A 19445-nucleotide genomic window follows, 5' to 3' on the forward strand; every position below is an offset into this window, starting at 1 on the left:
GAAAGGTATACATTTTTTCAAAAATGATCTGTTTTAAATCATGGCTTTTCCAACTTAAAAAATAACTATTGGGCTCCATATACCACATGTATACTGTAAATTTTGATGGTATGTAAATGCTAAGAAACCATGAATTTTTATTACAACTTCCCTCATAGTCTGTTGTTCTGACTACAAATAGTTATGGTACAGGAGCTGGAGGTGTAGCTCAGTTGGTAGAGTATTTGCTTAGCACACATGTTGTCCTAGGGTTGATCCCGAGCACTGAGCTCAGTGTCTATGGTACCAGAACTCAAAAGGTGTAGGCAGGAGGATGAGAAAGGAGTTTAACGATCATCTTCAGCCTCATAGTGAGTTCGAGACCAGCCTGGGCTATATGAGACTTCATCTCAAGAGAAAGAGTGGGGCTTAAAAACATGTTTAAATTGCCTTGCCCAGGGTTATGAGATGATTTTAAATGTCCATTTAATGTACAAGTAAGATACTGTCGGCAACTTATTAAATACAAGTACTTATTAAGCTTGATCACTGGAAAGGATGTGTTCTAGGCATTTGTTACTACAGTCTTTTAAAGAGAAAAACATCACAAAGCTGTATAGAGGAAGACACACATTATTAAAGGTTTTCCTCTGTAGATATAACTGCTAGACAAGCTGAAGACAGGTCTATTATATGTATTTGCTCACTGAACTAGAAAATCTTAGAGATTGTTCATAAAGCTTTTCTTTATGCAAGATAGGACAGGGAATCTAAAGTGAAGGCAACCCATTGCCAAGGATTAGTGGCAACGAACCAACATAAAGAGCCTACGGCTGTTCCTGCTGGTTGGAGCCAGTTAGAATCTCTTGTCACCAGAAAGGCTGTGTTGAAGTTGTTCCAGTAGTTGGGACATGAAGACGGTAACCATAGTTATGTCCTTCAGAGGAGCTGGTCATTCTTGTAGCACATATTTAATGTCTACTAGTTCTCATGCTAAAGCAATGGCCAACAATAATTTGGGTCTCAGTAAATGTAAACTTTTAACTGAATACAGGGAGACCTCCTTAGATGCATGCTGACAGGGAATAAAGCTGGGAACAGAATACACATGGGAAAGGTGTACGATTGCAATGCCTTCATGCTGCCAAGTCATTGTCCAAGACAGATTATACTGCAGGCTTTTAAAGATTTTCATGGAGATAGCCAAGTATAGTAGCATATACTTTCAATACCAGCACTCTGGAGGCTAGGCAGAAGAATTGCGGTAATTTTGAGGCTAGCCTGGGCTACACAGTGAGATACTGTGTCAAAAGAAGCACTAGCCTGGGCTACACAGTGAGATACTGTGTCAAAAAAAAAAAAAAAAAAAGCACTATCCTGGGCTACACAGTGAGATACTGTGTCAAAAAAAGCACTAGCCTGGGCTACACAGTGAGATACTGTGTCAAAGAAAGCACTATCCTGGGCTACACAGTGAGATACTGTGTCAAAAAAAGCACTAGCCTGGGCTACACAGTGAGATACTGTGTCAAAGAAAGCACTATCCTGGGCTACACAGTGAGATACTGTGTCAAAGAAAGCACTATCCTGGGCTACACAGTGAGATACTGTGTCAAAAAAAGCACTATCCTGGGCTACACAGTGAGATACTGTGTCAAAGAAAGCAAACAGGAGAAAGGCAGATGATTGCAGTGGTCAGGATACTTATTTTGGCATTTATCATTCACCTCTTACGTCATCCTTGCTAGAGTTCCCAGTCCATCTAAGGCTGAGCCAGGAGCACACTTAGTTGCTCTCTAACTTCTATGCTTCTAGCATCAGAACATAGTTTCCCCAGCATTTTTACTCTTAATAAAAGCAAACCATCTCTCCTATTCATTTGTCATATACATGGAAGAAAATCCAAATTTTCTAATTTCAATGTTTTCCTGTGTGTGTAATGTATACCTATGTGTCCATGTGCCTATGTGGATGTTCACACCCGTCTTGCTCCTGTGGAGGCCAGAGGTTGGCACCGGGTTTCTCTGCCCTAACTTTTGAGGCAGGGTCTCTCAGTGAGTGGCTAATACCATCCTGCTGCTGTCTCCCAGTACTGGGATTACAAATGCACACCAGCACACCCAGCTTTCTACACGGGTTCCGTGGATGGAAAGTCTGATCTTGATTCTGCCATAAGCATCTCATGCCTGAACTCTCTCCCTAGCTCCTCCCAGTAATGTTTTTCCAATGTTAACTTGATAATCTATACTTTGATCTCTGCTGATTTTGAATTCCTGTTTGTAACCTATCTCAAGCCCATTTCCTGACAATGTCTTGGTGTCTATGATTTAGCGCCTCCTCAAGTCAGGGTAAGCTAGCAGAATATATGAGTGGGTCAGAACTCTTCCTAGAGCCTAGAAGAAATGCTAAGCAGATCCCACACAACACGGAGGAGTTTGATTGGAGCATTAACTCTTAGCTGTCTACACGTTGAGTGACTGGCACCATGCCTGTGGCCCTTTGCTAACTGTGAGGTCTATAAACCAGCGAGTGCTATGATACTCTTTTACAAAAGGACTTAATTATTTTTTTATATACATGCATGAGTAACTGCATGCATGTTAGTGTATCATGTATGCACTGGTGTCCAGGGAGCCCAGAAGGGGCCTCAGATCTCCTGGAACTGGAGTTACAGGCAGTTGTGTCCCTCCTGATGTGGGTTCTGGGAAACAAACCTGATTCCTTTGGTCCCTCTGCAAGAGCGGCAAGTACTCTTAACTGCTGAGCCATCTCTCCAGTCCCATTATTAAAACATTATTATTGTTTTTTGTGCATGTGCACATGAGAACCATAGCATGGATATGGGGTTAAGAGGTCTGAGTACAACATTTGGAAGCTGGCTCTTTCTTTCTGTCGTTGGGATACAGAGATAAAATTCAGGATGGGGACTGAACTCAGGTTGTCTAGTATGCTTAGCAAGTGTTTTTACCTGTGAGCCATCTTGCCAGCTCAGGGAGTAATATCCTCAACACACTTTCTTAATTGTAAAACAGGCCAGAACCAATTTTGAGTTCAGATTTTCTTGCTAGTTCTGGGAACTCCATAAAGTCTCATGGCTGGCACAGTGAATGAGTCTTTGTGCATACACAGCTTCCCAACTGGCTGAATGCAATTAACTCGCTGCTCTGGAGTTGAGAGAGCAGTTTTTCCCATGCACTCTTTCAGAGGGCAGCTGATTATTTTGCAAGGGCACAGCCTGTAATAAAACTATCAAACTCATTATGAGCCTCAGGATATTAGTAGCTCTCAATAAAGCAAAGAATAACTGAATAACGGCCAATAGGGGCATGCACCATATTCTAGGCTACAGATAGAATTAAGAACATGTTGAAGGCCTTCCTACAGCCAAGAAGCTGAGATTATAGGAGGGCAGAGGACAGACAGGGTTTCTGGAGAAATAAGATGGACTCTGAAGTTAAGGTAGAAGACAGAAATCCTAGGGAGAGCTGTGAGGAGGAAAGGACTTTGGAATTTTAAGATTAAGGTCTGCAACCTGGGATGAAGACAGCAACTCATTTCCTTCTTGCACAATTCTCTTGATATAACACCAGGGGTCATCCAGTACCTCTGACCTGCAGATCTTTCTCTTAAGTTCCTTCCAAACCCAGGGATTCTCTCAGCACAGCAATCAAGGCTGTGGCTGGCCAGGGGAAGAAAGGGTAAGGATGGAGAGACAAGAGAATGAACAAGAGAATTGTTAGCACACAGGTAAAAAATAAATAAATCCAGTCCCAGGGTTAGTCTTCACTGTTAGCTTGATTTGGTTTGGGATCACTATAGAAACACACCCAGATGCTAACATGGTGTTTCTAGAGCTCTAAGTTTAATGGAGAAAGGACGATATGCTTTGAATGTGGGTTGCACCATCCCATGGGCTGGGGGTTCAGACTGAATCAAAAGAAAAAAAAGGTAGCTGAGCCCCAGCATCCATCTCTCTGCTGCCTGGTTGCAAATGCTTCCTCACGCTCCTGCAACCATGTTTTCCCTGCCACTCCAGGCTGTGGGTCAATCTGTGGGTTCAAAGAAACCCTTAAAAAGGAAAAACAAATCTCATCCCAGGATTAACAGGTCAAACTGTGACCACAAGCCATTGGAGACCTGAAGGATGGCTCACAGGACCTGTTGGTACACGATAAGGCAAGTGATAACTTTCCTCCGCAGGAAACACAGACTTACATTCTCAAGGCAGGAACATTGTCCACTCACACCCTCTTAGGGACAAACCACAAGGTTGGCAGGGACTATCCTTCTGGGTACAACAGAGGCTCCAACCACTCTTCTGAAACAGGGAAGAGCAAGAACTGAACCCCACTGACTATGGAGCTTGGTTCAAGGCCTGAAATACATGTTCTTAATCGGTATTCCCAAATATCCAAGCACCCTTCACTCCCTGTGCCTCTGAGTCTTTGATTAAAGCCATTCAAATTCACAGCCAAGGACAGCGACCAACTAAGGCTTTGTTTTTCATTGGAATAAGACTTGATCCATTTGAAAAAAAAATGCACTTAATAACTGGAGTGAGTTAAACAGCTTTTCCTCTTTCCTGGTTCACCGGCCCATTTTCACAAAGTGGAGTTGCATAACCAACATTCCACATGTGAAGTGGTTCGGTCACTCATTGCTAACACAACTGGACTTCTGTGACACAGATCAGAAGGGATTCTGTAATTCAAACTCCACCTGACTTAATTCGTATTAAGGGAGTAACAATGACTTCCTTTATCATTGACAAACATTTATGGCTTATAAAACATTCAACCCTCAGAAGGCCTCTGTGCTCTGGGGTTGGGGCAGGCCTGTGTAATTCTGCCCATGTGACCCCGGAAGAAGCAATTTGAAGCTGTTGGTCCTAGCTCAGGAAGTCTCTTGCTGGACTTGATCCTTCAGATTCTCAGTCTACTGTGTACACAGTGATCACTGAAGACACATCTCACCTTAGGTAAACTCTCCAAATGCTAGAAACATTTAATACATTTAATACATTTGCATCCATTTCTTAGTAATCATTATTTCAAAGATTTGGGGCAAAAGAATGACTCTTTTCAGAAGTTGGGCTAGATCTGAATTGTCTTCTAGCTGACTTTATTATATAGATGAAGATAATTTTTCCCAGCAAGCCTACATGTCTTTCAATGTGAAAATACTGCAAATTGTTAGAAACAAAATCAATTTGCAGTTGAGATAGCTCAGTGGTTAAGAGCACTGGCTGCTCTTCCAAAGGGCACAGGTTTGGTTCTCAGCACTCATGTGGCCAGCAGCTCTCAACCATCTGTAACTCTGCAGAGGATCTGATGCCCTCTTCTGGCTTCAGCAGGCACCAGGTACACAAATAGGCACATAGGTAAAACACCAGTATGCATAAAATAAAACCAATGATTAAAAAAAAAATTAACCAGTTGAAAACAGGAAGTCCCTGGTTTCCACACAGTTTCTCCTGCTGTGATGGGCAAAGGCCTTGTAGACCCAGAACAAGAACCAGGTGTTTTTAGTGATTACCTGGGCAGTCAGGCCTAGCTAATCGATAAAAGCAACAGGGAGCTGATCTATTAACTAACGGAAAAAATTATTTATAAGGCTTTTAGTGTTAGTTTAATATCAATTGCTCTAGTAAAAGAGGTTCAAGACCATGTTTCTACCTCCCAGGTGCCTAGCAATGCAAGGTACAGAAATTCATGGGAGGCAAAATGGAAAAGTCATAGACTATTCCCTGGACTTGGTCAAGACCTGGAGGATGAATAAAAGAGACAGCATAGTTTTCTCAGCAGGACTAATGGCTTCACTGTGGAAAGTAAGTGTAGAAGTAAACTGTCACGGTGAGGAACATAACCCTGGGTTGTGACATGTTTTCATGAAGCTCTTCTACTTCATCGGCTGTGAGTGCCATCCCAAACACTCAAGTCTAACAAATGAGTTGCTAGAGCTTCGAACTCTAGGATGGATCTTCAGAGCAATGGGAAGAGCACTTTGGGATAGGTGGTCCATTACTTAGGAAACAAAACTGAGCACTCCCGTGAAAGACAGGTAGGTAACTGACCACGGCCTCGAAGTTGGAACGAGATGCCCGTGAAAGGCAAGACTGAGCTAACAGTCTGAAGCAGCACAGTGTACAAACATCCATGGAGAAATACTGAGTCCCCTCAAGGCAAAGGATGGGCATTAGGCCAGTGCTTTCTGGAAATGAACCTCAGGCTTCCGGATAGTATACTGGAATCGAGAAAAGTCCGTTACTTTTGAGACATCTAACTGTAGTCCAACCCAGAGATGAGGTCATCTAGAGTTTCAAAAGTTTGAAGTTAAAAATAAAAAATAAATAACACACACACACAGAGGCGGAGGGAGGAGGAGAGGGAGGGGGAGAGAGAGAGAGATGGAGATGGAGAGGGACAGGGAGAAGGAGAGGGAGAGGGAGAGGGAGAGGGAGAGAAAGAATGAACGAGAGAGGAAACAAGGACAGCAAAGCCCTTTTTCCAAATTGGGCTACTAACAGAAGTGGTAGGAGACAGGCAGAATGACAGCAAGAGCCACCCTGGCCTATGACAGGACAGGATATTCCAGTGCCTGCATTTAGAATAACACAGAAATATAGAAACTGAGATGAGTCACAATAGCCAACAAGCAGGAAATGGAATGGTTTCTAGAAGTTTAAGCTGCCTACTGTCATCCCATAAGCATGCCCCAAATGAAGCCTGGAGAGAGTCAAGTAGCTTCCTCTGCTAATGAGAGAGAAGGTTGGCTTTGCATCTGTCCCCATGGTGGCTGTGTGAGCATCTGTCCCCATGGTGGCTGTGTGTCTACCTTCCTTGCAGAGAAACTGGACCTTTGGGGAAGAGGCATCAGTCAGACTCAGTGCAGTACCCACAGCCACAAGTAATACCTATGCTAGTTCAAGCAGGTGCCATTGTGTATGCATGTATGTATGTATATTTGCATGTATATATTCTTGCAAGTATAGGATACTCTAATGAGGCAGGAGGACAATCTGAAGTAGCCAAGTCTCCAAACGCTGACCCTGTGTAACTGGGTGATCCCCATCAATGCACAATTTTGGAGCCCATTGCTCCAACCCCTTTATTTCTTCAGGAAACAAACCTTTCCCCTTCGCTTTCCCTCTGACCATCAGCAGCCTCCAGTCCTCAATGGACGGAAAGGGCAAGGATAACACTTAAGTTATCTGTTACAGGAAGTATTCTTCTTTCCACTGATCACAAAATCCACTGTAGCAGCCCATCCTCTAAAGATACCCTCTCAGTGCAGGCTCCACATACTCCCATCTAGAAGTGGTGAAAGAATTCTTTCATTTATATCTCCCTCACAGTGTGGATGCACTGCAATGGTAAAATGGTTCACATATACAGGCTTGGGCTTGGGCATTCATTACCCCCTCTTGCTGCTTTAAGTGTGTACAGTGGAAATTCATCTCTCTGGAGCTTCCAGTTCTGCCCTGGTATAGAGCCAGGAGGAGTTTCACCAAGCAGGAGTGCCTCCATTTATATGCAACGCCTGACAATCTAATTAATTGCCCCGGAGTTGTTTTCAACGCCTCCCTTCGTTTCCTGCCCAGATGTACAAATCGATTGCCTAGTTCTAGCAAGTCCCGCTCCTAGGCATTTGGCCACCACCCTGTTTCTTTTGCCCTGGTGCTCATCACCTTGTCAGGCACCACCCGGAGAGACTCCTTCCTCCTTGATTTGCATCCAACCCTCGTGCCCACACACCCACGTGCCTTCTGTACACAAGCCTCGTTGCCGTAGTCAGCTGACTCTCCAGAGTCTGACTGAAAACATACTCCAGAGGCTGGGGATACAGCTCAGTTCACAGAGTGTTTGTCTGGTATGCATTTGGGCCTGGGTTCAAATCCTAGAACTACAAACAAAACAAGATGAACAAGTAAAACATCGTTTTGTTCAGAGTGATTCTGAACTCTTGAGCAGGACACACAGCTTTTCATGCTGTTCTTCATTCTGAGCCCTCAATTTGCTGTCATCCTGGTTCCCTCTCTCCGTCTGTGCTCTTCCATATGTCTCTTACTGACATCTTATGCTGTTCTCATAGAACCTCTGTGGCTTCTAATGCTGTCTTCCTTCCTTACCCATCTGGAAAGGCCCTACCTACATGGGGAGTCTTGGTTAAAAGGCCTCAACTTCACCCCAAACTCCATCATTTCAGGTCATTGCCTTTTGTGTATGTCCATCCCTCCAATGGAGAGAGGATGATGAAATCTCAGACTGTCAACTTTTGCTGAATGAATGCATGAGTTAATGCATGGATATAAGATATATTTGAGAGACGCTGGTTTGAAATACAGATGTGGAAATATTGAGGTATGGTGAATGATGGGTGCAGTCACAGGGAAACCCAGTTACTCAGAAACAGCTAAGTAGCTTACAAATCAGAGGATCAAGGCTGGAATACCAAGAGAGTACAAGGCAAGCACCCAGAGAAAGAACAAAAATCAAAGAAAGGTACAGGGGCTGGAGAGATAGCTCAGATAGTTAAGATCACTGGCTACAGAGAACCTGTGTTGGGTTCCCAGCACCCAAAAGGTGGCTAGCAACCATGTGTAGCTCCCATTCCAGAGGATCTGAAACCCTCTTCTGGTCTCCTTAGGCATAGCCTGGATGGAGACAGACATGCATGAAAGCAAAACACTCATACACATGAAATAAAAATAAATAAATCTTAAGAAAGGTATAACTGAAGTTATATTATTCTGAAGATTAATGTACGCTGAAAAAGTTGTGAAAGCAGGGAAGGAAACGTAAAGGCTGTTAGAATAAAAATGGAGTTGCTTGGTCAACTCTAACAAAATGAACACAGCCAGGAAGTTATAAAGGGCAGGCTCTTAACACACGATCCCCTGAGAACTATCATTGCACAGACTTCTAAAATCGTATACAAAGTATATAATAAGGATGTTTACCCAGCAACTCTGTGGAGTCTTAGATGGAAGCCACTCCTGTCAGTAAGGACTGTGATCAAGGATTATGGTCTCTGAACGCCCAATGTAATTCTTCCCATCTGGGGTTTTACACCTCCTCTTACCTCAATTCTTTGAATATGCTTATTGTTCAGTATTCCCAGGGAAACACTGTCAGTCCCAAATAAATATCACTTTTTTTTCATGGTAGAATCCCTCCCTGATTGCTTTTTCTTCTGATTGACAAGCTTATTCTGAGCTAGTAATACCCCAGTGGAAAAGAAGAATTACTGCATCACTGTGAAAGGACATTTGGGTAAAAACAACAAAACAACAGTATGGTATTATGTAAATGGAACATATACAGCATACATGCATACAGACAGACACTTCTTTTTATTAAGATAAATTTTAATAAAGCCCCACGGCTATTGTTTTTAATAACAGATACTAATTGACTAGGGCATCATCTGCTACACTCCCTGAAAAAATATTTTTTGAGTCAATCTTTCAACAATAAGATATCTTTTTCCAGTTTAGATTTTTCAAGGCACAAAGTGATACCAACTCAATGAGACTGTAGGTTTTTATAGGGCTCAATGGATGCCCCAGTGTACGGGAATTTGAGGGTGGGGAGGCAGGAGTGGGTGGGTGGGTAGGTATTGGAACACCCTCATAGAAGCAGGGGGAAGGGGAATGGGATAAGGGGTTTGGGGGGCAGGGACCGGGAAAGGGGATAACATTTGAAATGTAAATAAAGAAAATATCCAATTAAAAATAAAAACTAGCATTACATCTCAAAAAAAAAAAAAAAAAAAAAAAGAAAAGAAAAGAATTGAGGCCTTGTCCAGAAAAGAGACTAGATATGTTGGAAAAAGAGGAGCTGAATTTCTTATACTTAAGCACGAGGCTTTGTGATCTCATACTAGCAGCTGCCCCAGATCACCCCACAAGAAGGAAGCCAACAGCAAACATGGCTGTCAGACGATAGCAGTCTCCAGATGAATCAGCACAAGTACTTGTACAGGAAATACTTCTTTCTAGAAGGACATTTATCCAGAAACTGGGGAATCTTAGCCTGAAGCCACTCTTGTCAGTAATAACTGTGACCTGAACCGCCAGTGTTATCCATGGAGCCACAACATGGTCAGCCGCCACCGACCGAGCAGGGCGAAGGAAGCCCATGCAAAATCTCATCACTCTCGGTTGAACGGTCCCAAATTTGTGTTTCCACAGCTCCCTCAGCACTCAGATGTACTTGGTGTGGAGACAGCAGAATGTTGCTCACATGGCACTAAGCATAAAAAAGTAGAAGATGGTCTTACTTTAAAAAAGAGGCTGTGTCCCAGTCAGCCACTCTAAGATCAGAACACCAGGTTGAACCATCCTGAACCAGGAGTCGTGTTTTAGATGTGAAACACCCCCTATACGTTTATGCGTTTGAATACTTGGTTTGCAGCTAGTGATGCTATTCTGTGCATTTGTGGAACTTTTAAGAAGTCTAGTTGGAGGAAGTGGGTCCCTTGTAAGGAGAGAGCACAGGTACTGGGTGCTATAGTGAGGTCCTACTTCTGAGCCAATCTACTCTGTTTCCTATACTATGCTGAGATTTAAGTGTGTAGCCTCATGATCCCATTGCTGGGCCTTCAGGACTAGCCCTTCTCAAATCAGGAGACAAAAGGAATACTTTTCCACTAGGTTGTTTCTGTCAGCCATTTGGTTTCAAGCAACAAGAAGTGTAATTAACACTGGAGACATCTCTAAGTTATAATTAGCATGGGACTCGTCTATTTGCTTTCAGGTTTATAACCTTCCATAAAGAATTGTGAATAAAGATTTTCTTAAACTATTGATTGCACAAATACATGTGAGTGATGTGATTTCAGAGATCTCATTGGCCACTGACTACCTTGGGGTAATTCCCTTAACAAACTGACCTGTGAAATTTGGGGTCTAACCACTGTGACGGTCTTAGCCATAATAGGCTCGGGTAGTTGAACCCTTGGTCTCTAACTGGTGGTGCTGTTTGGTGAGGTTGAAGAACCATTAGGCGATAGAGCCTTGCTGGAAGATGCCCTTCACCGGGGGAAGGCCTTGAGAATTTGTAGCCCTGGCCCCATTTGCAGTTCACTGTTTCCTGTGCATGGCTAAAGACGTAACCAGTGAGCTTCATGCTCCAGCTGCCTGCTGCATATAAGTCATGGAGCCTCACTCTGGGACCATAATCCAAAATCAATTCTTTCCTCCATAAGTCACTTTTGGTCACGGTAAATAAAATAAAATAAAATAAAATAAAATAAAATAAAATAAAACTAAACCTAGTAGAAATATTTCTGCTTTAGTTCCATTTCTGTTGCTGTGACAGATACCCAGACAAAAAGGAGAATCGAGGAGGAGAGGATTTATTGCAGTTACAATCTCACAGTCAGCAAGCTTCCTCCTCTTTTATACTGTTCAGTACCTAGGGAGTGGTGCCACCCACAGAGGGCCATGTCTTCCTACCTCAATTAACAAATTAGACAATTCCCCACAAACATGCCCAGAGACTAACATGATCTAGATATTCCTCATTAGGACTCTCTTTCTGGGTTACTCCGGGTTGTGTCAAGCTGGAAGATAAAACCAGCCAATGAACTGTTTGTTTCATATTGCTATCTAAAACCCTAAGCTTATTTCCCATTGTTTACCTATAATGGGATAGAATCCACCCTCCTTTGTGTGTAGTTCAATTCATCACTGCGAAGGGAACACTTCGTGTCCCTTATGCTGCCTCTGTCTGCTATCTCATGACACCAATTCTCCCGTTGAATAAGACTGCATAAGCTTTCTATGGTGTCCATAAGAGATTACCACAGTTTTAGGGACTTTATACAACACTCATTATCTTTATTGTTCTATAGTTTGGAAATTCACCACATGTTCTAGTTCTCTTTCTGTTGTAAAGTGTTCTGACCAGATGCCTTATAGGGAGGAAAGGGTTTATTTGGCTTTGACTCCCAAAGCACAGTCTATCATCACAGGGCAGAGACCATGGGGGATCATACTTCTTGCCTGCTTGCCTGCTGGCTTATTCTCTGACTCATGCCCAGCTACCTTTTAATACAGCTAGGGCCTTCTTGGCTGAGGAATAGTGCCTCCCACAGTGGACTTGCCCTCCTATGTCAATTAGTAATCAAGAAATTGCCCATATTAACCAGACTTGAAGTCTGTATTTTCTATACAATTAGAATTGACATTTAGAACAAAGGCTGTTCCCATTCAACTTTACACTTTGAGTATAAAATATATTTTATGTACTTGTGGTTAATTAGGGTGTGTGATGTTTTTATTTATTTGCAAGGTTTTCTTAATAACAAAATTCGTAATTTTTTTTTAAAGGTCAATGCCTCACAGACCTGCCCACAGGGCTGATCTAGTCTGGGCAATTCTTCAATCATCGTTCCCTCTTAGGACATGTAAGCTGTCAACAAAAACCAATGTATCTATGCACACATGAATCTTAGTGGGCTAAATTTAGGGCACTGGTGGAGGAAGAATCGTCATCCTTGCTTTTGCAACTGCCCACCATGGCTTGGGAGACCTTTTCATCTTCAAAGTTGGTGGCAGCCCATGGAGTCTTCCTCAAGACACTACCACAGAATTCTCCCTTAGCCTCTACGAGGCCTGGGATGACACGGGACACACATGGACGATTCAGAATTATCTTTTTATCTCAAAGTTCTTCTTCAGCACATCCAGAAAGTCTCGTCATGACCAGGCATGGAGACATTTTTCTGCTTACCATAATAAGTTCTTTCTGAATACAGGACCCACTTCTCTGCTTTAAAAGACTCTGAACCAATTCTCAGTATTCCCAGAGATTATGTACAAAGTCTCCCTTCCACAAGGGCTTTTCCTCCTCCAAGCCCAAGGAGGCTATTTTTCTCTGCCTCTTTTCAGGCCCACACACATACACGGACTGCAACGCTTATTTTTTACTCTAATTGATTTGTCTTCGGGCACATCACTCCAACTAGATGGTGTGAGTCATGATGTCTTACTCATCCTTGCAGCTTATGAAGCCTGGCCATCAAAGTTTGTGGGGAAGAAAATTTAATGTGAAATTTTAATGCATGAAGAGGCCTCAGGTGGAGGCAGAAGCAAGACCAATAAATTCACAGAGCCTCTGTTTGGAGCCTAAGTGTTAAATGGCTCTGTCTGCCTTTAATTAGTTATAATCACATAACCAACCAAGCCCTATTCTTTTAACCATTCCACAGGGGTATCATGGGAAATTTAAAACCAACCATATGCACCTTAATGCTGATGTTTACTATATGTGACTGGCCAGGGGAACTGTCAGAACTGTAAGTGCCCCCCACCGGGTTTTGCTAGAAAAGACAACTTGTACCCCAAATGCTAGAATGAATTCTAAGTTAGGCAAACACTACTATCTACATATTTCCTGAATTCATACAAACACACTTGCTTCATGACGCTGTATGACTTGGGCTGAGATTAAACAATTTGGTTACTGCAAGTAGCCATTTGGCATTTAAGTGTCTGGAAGTTCTTGAAGAAAAATATTGAAAGCTCAAATTAAACAATAGCCGAGTTACTTAAATAGTCTTAAAATTTTCAATTGTTAGCCAAAAAGGGTGAGGAGTGGGGTTTGAATAAGGTCACACGAGTGTGGGGAGATTTATTTTTTAAAAGAAATGGTCTGTTATGTTCATCTAGTGTCACTAGCAAACCCAGGGGGCACAGAAGTACAAACCCAGCCACACTCATAAGACCTGGGTGCTCAGATCCCTGCTATCAATCAGAAAGACACAGCTAAGGAAAGACCCCACTTGTCTCTTTCTAAACAGCACGAGGCATAGGTGGAGCAATCAGGGCAGATTTTAAACGTGGTGCATCACACAGAACCAGGTAATGTAACCAGTCATGAGCTGGGCTCCTCAAACTTGTAAATATTTTAATAGATGTATATGGGTAGCTGTAGGGGAAAACAATAACATTGCCTTAGAAGGTACAGATTGCATTTTTGTGCATTAGCTCAATGCCTGCAAACTACCTTGCTCTAATTTAGTCTCTCCTGAAAAACAATTCTTTTTCCATCTTGCAGATTTCATCCTGAACATTTTACTATGTTGAGTATAGTAGCAACTTTAAAAAAAAGTGTTTTGCCTAAGGGAAAAAAAGTGAGAAAACTTCAAAAACCACTGTTTCTGCAGTGCTGATTCCAAGTTCTTAATATAAAGCTAGAGCAAATAAAGATTGCTACAGTAACCACACTTTGAACAAGTGTCTTTCAAAACAATGACGACGGAGCCATAATATTTTCTACAGGGTGAGCAGCTAATGTACCTGCAAACATCTTCTTTTCTTTTTTCCAGTTTGCTTTATAAACCTTGGAATTTGCGATCCCAGGCTAATTTAAAGAGGGAGACAAGCAATTCTCGGGCTTAAAAAGGATTGACTCGGCATTTACTTTTTTAGCCAAAGAAGGACGTTCCCCCATTCCAGGCCACCAGACAATTTGGTGTCAACTTGCTATGGTGGGAAATGCGACAAACTCCAAGAGCTCTCAAGACAAGGAAGCAGCTCTTAGCACCAGATGCTTCCCACACTCCTGCAGCATCAGGACGCGGCGCTTCGGAGCTCCCCACGCCGCCTTCCGGGCAAAGGCCAATACACCCTTCTCTGTCTGGGGAAACTGAGGCACCGTGACAAGAACGATCCACAGCTGGGCGAAGAGCCCTGTCTCTGCGTGGCATCCTCCTTCTCCCAGGAGATTGGGAAGGCTCTGTGCTAACGCGCTGTGAACAGCGCGCCCCTGGCCATCAGAAGGTTGTGGCACGAGCCTTGGACGCGACTGTCCCCAACCCGCTGGTCTCCGCCCTGCATGTACTTCCAGCATCCTGCGACCAGCCACGAGTTGGGAGAGCAGGGCACCTCCAGGCGCGTAGCCTCGCCAGCCCAGGCGTCCGAAAGTTCTGCAGCTCGGGCGGCCGCTGACCACAAACCCGGCGCGAGGCTCCCTCCTACTGTAGCCCGCCGCCCAGGCTCGCCCGCCTAGTGCCCTCACTGACCTGACACCGCTGCGCCACTCGGGTGGTCGCCGTGCGCCTCTCGCCATGGTCACCCGGGGAGCTCTGCAGCACCGAGCGCGTACCAACCTCCTCCGCCGCCCGCGCCTCTTCTCGATGCGGGTTACGAGCCCCGCCGCCGGGAGCCGGAGCTTCCCACCTACAGGCGCCAGAGCCAGCGAGAGCCGAGCATGCCCAGTGCGGCTCCCGGCGGCGCCGAGGTCCTGTGCACTCTGCACAACCGGGTTTTCGCGGCAGCCGCGGCCCGGGGCGGGCCTCTGCGGGTGGTGGGCTCCGCCCACCCCGGGCAGGCCCTGCAGTCTGCAGGGGAGCACCGTGCTCAGCGAGCCCCGCCTCTGGGCGGGACCGGGCGGCCACTGGGCGGTGCTCCTGCGCTCCACCCTGCCTCTTCCTCCAGACTCAGTGGTGCTAGGGCAGCGTGACTGGTAATTGTGGGGGGGCAGGGCGCTGCAGGCGTTGTCACCTCAACTTTCCGGAGCGTCGCGTCTCAGTGGCGTTCAAGGACACGCAGGCAAAGGCGTCTTCGAGTGTCATCCTGGATGCCACGGGCAACTAGCCCACCCACGCATTAACCAACCTAGTCTCTAAGGCTGTCTTGTCACACCACCTCGCGAGCAGGTGCATCTGGGGCCTCCTAGGCGGCCGGCCGCGCTGTCACAGCAAAAGCACAGTGGACGCCTCGAAGTGGCACGATAAGACACAGCAGGGTGTTTGCGGTGGATTCTGAGTGGTGTGCTTCCGCGAAAATTTATGAAACTGCCCCTTAAAATTATTTGCAGTTTCGACGTGCTCTTTAAAGAGCAGTTAAGTTGTTCTGATGGGAAAAATAAGTATCCTAAAAATATTTTTACCACCTACATAAGTTTTCTGTGAACAGTCCTGCAATATTAGTGGATCTCTCCCCCGCCATCCCACACGCATTTAAATATTATGTATCTATCATCTATCTTTCTGTCTATCATCTGTCTATCTATCTATCTATCTATCTATCTATCTATCTATCTATCTATCTATCTATCTATCTATCTATCTATCTATCTATCTATGGGAGATCTCGTCAGTTTCTGGGACAGTGACCAAGCTCCTCTTCCCTGGCTCTTCTATCCTGGCCCCCTCCGGCCACGCCCCACACCGTTTTTTTTTTTTTTCTTAAAGGGTAGCCCCGCCCCCACACCTATGTTAGTCATAGGCTGCTGGAAAAACACGGAGAGTTGGATTGAGCAAATTAACGCTACTAAAGTGGCTCAGGCTGTCAGACCCCGCGTATTCCACTCTGAGTTAGGAACAGCTGTCAAGATGACAGGAAGCTGTTAACAGGATAGCAGTCGACCTCCTTCTCTGTGACTGACAAACCCAGAGGCAAAGTATTGTCTGTGACCTCAAGCCCTGAGCTCCAACCGCAGAAGTGGCTGCAGGCAACTGAGCATGCTCTGAACAGTGCCAGACTGCTGCACGTGGTTGCCTCTGGCATCTGGCTGCCCAAGGTTGAAGAACATCAAGACACCAGAGCTCAGAAGTCAGGAGGAGGAAGCTGGCCTTACAGCAAGCAATAACATGGGTACGTGGGACGAACGGACGAACGCTGGTGCAGAGGGATCTATGTGCCAACGGATGCATGGGCTCTCGTTTCTAAGCATATCAAAACTCAGTCCTTCTCCAAAAGCCTGAGAAATTGAAATCATACTTGAACATTAGTTTCCATAGCATCTTAGCTCAAAGAACCTCCCTGCCTCTTTCAAAAACCTAATCTTTTCAAGTTATTCAGGAACCATTCTGTACAATTGTAGTTGAGAACCACACGGAATCGGTCTCCCTTTGTTCCAGTCAGTCATGTGTATTCTTGTAAAGTATTTTGGTATTCGCTTTGGTTCTATTTCTTTTCCTCCTCACTCCTTTTTATTTTTATTTTTTTTCCTGTCGCAGAACCTGCAGAATACTCCCGTTCTATCTTAGAAATACTCGCTGCAGCATGCTTGTGTGTTTAACCCTCAGTGACGGAAGACTGGAGTGGGAAGGGCTACAGGAAAAAAGAGTGCAGGTTTAAGATGAATAAATTCAGCGAGAAGGAGGGAGAGGGGGTATACAGGGACAGTGGGGAAGAGAGGAGGAAGAGGTGAAGGGAGATAGAGAGACTATGGCTCACCGGGTTAGAAGAGGGACCAGTGAGGTTCGTTGAGATTCTAGGAAACAGCCCAAATGAGAGTGACTCTTCATGTCAGCCCCAATTTAGCTTCAGAGTGGTTCGGGTCACCGTGTCTAGTGAAACTTTGCCTCCTTGAAAATACGCTTATGTGCTTCCCCTTTGAATCTGGGGCCATTTTAATTCACCCCCATGGGTTTCTAGAATCTGATATTACTTAGGTCTAGAATACTGCACTGGATCTTGCTTGGATCTCCACAGACATGAGGATCAAAGTAATGAAGCCTGGGAACCGGTGAGCAAGGTGTCTCTTCAACAGCTATCTTGGAACTGATGTTTGAAGCTATCTCCTCCCCAGTCTACCTGTGTGACACGCACTTAATTCTCTAATCCCTGTCACCTTTCCTCCACATCCTGCTTCTTCATGCTCTCTTCTTTACCCTAGCCGATTATCCTCTCTTATTCTCTCACCACTCTCTTCTCTCCTACTGCCTTGTGATCTCTCATCCTTCTGAAGATGGCTGTACCCAGCAGTTGCTAGAATCTTTGCAGATGAGTCTGTTTTGATTGGTCAGTATCTAGTGTTTGTCCATATATATGTCAATATTTTATTTCACCATTATCCTGAACTGCATTTTTTCTCTATATATCCCTAAGTTCAGACTTTATGTGTAATCTAACAAAACAGCCCAAGTGGAATGCCTCAGGAAACCCAAACCCAGTATGTCCTAAGCAGAGTTCATAAGCCATGATTGCTCTTTTGCTGTGTTTTCTAGCAAGCTTCCTGGTACCTCCACTCAGCCAGAGATCACAAATCTGGAAATGTCTAGGTCTAGTCACCAGGCACCCTCCACCTGCCTATAGGTGTGTCTGCATAGCTCCCGTCCTTTGTGTCCCTACTTACTCTGCTCTCTTTAGCCCTCCTCATCACTAGACATCTTTAGCCAGAGACCTGTCTGTACTCTTCAACACACCCTCCTCTGTGCCACCTTGGGTTTTTCCTTCTAAGCAAATTATATTACAGTACATGTGTGCCTCACCTCTGAGGTGAGTTTCCAGCCAGGTTCCCTAGCATGCAGTACCCTAGCCAATCCAAATAGCCTGTTGTGGAAACTGACAGCCGCCCTATGCTTGTCACTTCTTTTGTTTCTCTGTCACCTTAATTCATTGGCAAAATCTTAAGCATTCAAGAGTGAGTTCAGACTGGCCTTCCTGTAGTGATTTCTGCTTGGATATTTCATCTGTGCCTTGTCTCTTGTCCCCATTTTGACATCTGACCTTGATTTTTTTTTCCTTTGTCTTCTCTGCACTGTGGGGAAGTTGATAACCAGGGCTTCATCTCAACCATCTATGTTTCCAGTATCAACAGAGATTTACCTGATGGATGAATGATAGGTGTATATATTGTTATAATATGGGAAGTTTGCTCCTTTTAAAAAAATAATTCTTCTCTAAGTGTTTACACAGATTGCAAATAAATTGACATGCTGTCAGAACGAAGTCACACGCAGTGCAGCCAGAGGAACCTAAGTGAGATCTCAGGTGTGACTTCCTTATACCCCAGAGATTTTCTTCAGCTTCAGAAGTCAGGAATGCTTAGTGAGCCATCTGGTGCCCTTTTTTCACTGGCACGAATAAGCACAACATTACTAATTAATCCACAAATTTCATTGTTTTTCTTTACCCTGCTTTCTTCTGGCAGTGTACTTACAACCTCTAATTATCTGAAGGTCGTTATTCTACCCCCTAGAACAGAGCTTCTTCTTCTTCTTCTTCTTCTTCTTCTTCTTCTTCTTCTTCTTCTTCTTCTTCTTCTTCTTCTTCTTCTTCTTCTTCTTCTTCTTCTTCTTCTTCTTCTTCTTCTTTTTCTCCTCCTCCTCCTCCTCCTCTTCCTCCTTTTCCTTCTCCTTCTTAAAATATGATTGTTATACTTCTCTCAACTTTCAGTGTCTACTGATAAACACCTAGGAATACACCTTCGGTGTTGGGGGCAGTAACCTGCTTCTGAATCAACTGGGGGATTTTTGCTGGTGGTTACTTTTTGCCAGCTTGATACAGACTTAAGTTGCCTGGGAAGAAAGAATTGCCTTCATCTTCACACAAAGAACTGCCTCCATCAGGTTGGCTGTAGGTTCATATGTGGGGCATTTTCTTGATTAGTGATTGATGTGGGAGGGCCTAGCCCACTGTAGAGAGTGGTAGCCCTCTGAAGGTACTCCTGTTTTGTATAAGAAATCAAGATAATCAAAGTATGGAAAGCAAGCCAGGAAACAATGTT

The 19445-nt window shown here is 44.3% G+C and overlaps 1 protein-coding gene across 1 annotated transcript in view; it reads right to left on the bottom strand.

The window, feature by feature from the left end:
* Mfap3l (microfibril associated protein 3 like) overlaps positions 1 to 15238 on the bottom strand; it is a 49787-nt gene extending 34549 nt beyond the window's left edge. The window contains exon 1 of the mRNA XM_021170847.3: positions 15010 to 15238. The gene's annotated coding sequence lies outside the window, so the exon portion shown is untranslated. The remainder of the gene's footprint in view (positions 1 to 15009) is intronic.
* Positions 15239 to 19445: the final 4207 nt, after the last annotated feature.

Source organism: Mus caroli, unplaced genomic scaffold (assembly GCF_978045245.1).
Source record: "Mus caroli unplaced genomic scaffold, Mus_caroli_1 scaffold_10, whole genome shotgun sequence".
Lineage (NCBI taxonomy): Eukaryota > Metazoa > Chordata > Mammalia > Rodentia > Muridae > Mus > Mus caroli.